This window comes from Octopus bimaculoides, chromosome 15 (genome assembly GCF_001194135.2).
Source record: "Octopus bimaculoides isolate UCB-OBI-ISO-001 chromosome 15, ASM119413v2, whole genome shotgun sequence".
NCBI classification, from domain to species: Eukaryota; Metazoa; Mollusca; class Cephalopoda; order Octopoda; family Octopodidae; genus Octopus; species Octopus bimaculoides.
This window is the reverse complement of record NC_068995.1, coordinates 51433312-51435628: the sequence shown is the minus strand read 5'-3', so window position 1 is coordinate 51435628 and position 2317 is coordinate 51433312. Positions and strand designations below refer to the sequence as shown.

The 2317-nt window shown below is 39.0% G+C and overlaps 1 protein-coding gene across 1 annotated transcript in view; it reads left to right on the top strand.

Annotated features, from left to right (window-relative positions):
* The window catches only part of LOC106870779 (chitin synthase chs-1), a 72537-nt gene that overhangs the window by 22612 nt on the left and 47608 nt on the right, over window positions 1–2317 (top strand). The window lies entirely within an intron of this gene.

The window sequence follows — 2317 nt, the reverse complement described above, 5'->3', positions numbered from 1 at the left end:
TTCTATATTAACCAAAATGAAGTAGATTGACAAATTTATTTTTTGAACCAGTTGAAGACACACGAGATGTCGAAATATCGTTCACCAGATAACAAATGGCACTCTTCTTTTAATTTTGACTCTATTATTATTATTACTATTATTATTATTATTATTATTATTATTATTATTTGTTTGGCGTTTGCTTTGTATTTGTACAAGTTGTTGTTATTATTATTATTATTATTATTATTATTATTATTATTATTATCGTACGGCTTATCAACCAGTTTATGTACTGACCTACCCTGTCATGTCTTTGCAAATACTCTTTTGGTGCCAGTAGGCCACATCCAGAGGTTGTGTGGTCGATTGTCTCTGGATGTTCAACACATTCGCAATGCAAAGGACTGCCTCCACGTTTCATAAAATTACTCGAATAATTCCTAGTTGGGGAGCATTGATCAAAGCATGTCAGCCACTCATGAGTAAGGGTTTGGTCTACATCAAAATCCCTGTCTATATTCTCATATTTACCATGCAGTAGTTTTGGCTCGCTCTTCGCCTTAGTGTAACGGAGGCTTAGTGTCTCTTTTTTTTTTTTTTGGCAGAATTTGCTTTGCATTGTTAGTTGGGGACAAATTTTCTTTGAGTACTGTTTCTTAAAGATATATTTTTGAATTTTTCGTCACTGAGTGCAACTCTTTGGTACCTTCATGTTTCAGAACCAGCTTTAACATTCAGTTGTTCGCTTGCTGCTTGCAAGCAGAAAATGCCACGGTTACAATATTCAATAAGAGTTAAGAATGTGTTAACCCCCAACCGCCTTCTTTTCTTGGAAGGTATACTACGGTATATGTCTGCTTTTGGGTGATGCATGCGATGCATTGTCATCAGCTTTAGGATTTTAACACCAACTTTGTTGATCTCAAAGATGGACCAGTTTATAACATTGAAGCTATATGAGATTACACTCATATTCAACGTGATTCTGGCCTCAATTTTGTGCCTCAATTTTGTGCCTCGGTTTTCAGAATAGCTCTTACTCTATGATAACACTCCTTATGATTTCTCTTATCAGTGAATGTTTAATACCATCTCCTTCCCAAATTCCTTGAAACTTATAACTTACTATCATGTTCTAATTATTTCATTTCAGTATCTATCTAGGGTGATGTTGCATAAATTTGACAGTTTTCTTATGGCAAATGTAGCCTTGGTGCATTTGTCAAACCTAAATTCCATTTCGATGTCGTCACGAAATTGCTTGACTATATGAAAGAGTGCTAGCAGTCTTTGGTCATTTTGTGCAAATAGTTCCAAGGCATCCATATAGAGATGATTGATGATTTTACCCCCATGCACCTTCTATCCATAATTCGTTTCATTCGGGAGTTTATGTAGGGAAAACAGTACTAAACGGAAAACAAAATAGGTAATGAGTCTCCTTGGAAGATTCCAGAGAATCTGTGTCGAGAATTAATGTTGCTTTCCAGAGCTTAATGACATTCCTGGTTACTCATGAAATTTTGAATGTTTCTTGGCATTCCTCTATCCAATGATCTGGGCTGGCACAATATTACAGTGTCATTCTTCCTTCGACTACTCTAACATCAGCTGTTCTGCTGTCAACCGTTCAACCGTCAACCGTCTTGTCAACCTTTCTGCCGTCAATTATTTAGAAGTCAACCATTGCCGTCAACCATTTTGTTTTCAACCGACTTACTGCCAACCGTTCTGCTGTTCATTATTTAGATGACAGCCGTTGTCCCGTCAACCGTTTTGCTGTCAACCTTTCTGACGTCAATTGTTTGGATGTTAACCGTTCTGACGTTAATCGCTCCAATGTAAACGTTTTACCGTCAACTGAGGTCGTGTGTTCGGGTATCAACCGTTCTGACATCAAGCGGTTTGTTGTCAACAATTCTGACATTAGCCGTTCAGATTCCGACCGTTCTACCGCCAACTGTTCGGTTCTCAAATTTTTAGCTGTCAATCGAATCTTTTTGAGTTTGGCCATTCTGGTGTCAGACGGACCCTTTTCACGTCAACCGTTCAGATGTCATCCGTTCTGCCGTCACTCCTCTGACGTCAAACGTTCTGCAGCCAACCGTTTGGTTGCAAACAGTTCTAGCACCAACCATTCAGCCGGCACCGCCGCTGTACAATCTTAAATTCCATCGACCAGGCGCGACTATAACTGCTAGAAGGCAATTTGCTCCACCACTCTGCTAATCCGCTGTCCAACCTCCCAGCATAAATATGTGTTGGTTTCTAACATAGGAACCATGCTTCATATTTGTACAATGAGAATAATCGATTATGCTGCCCCCCCCCC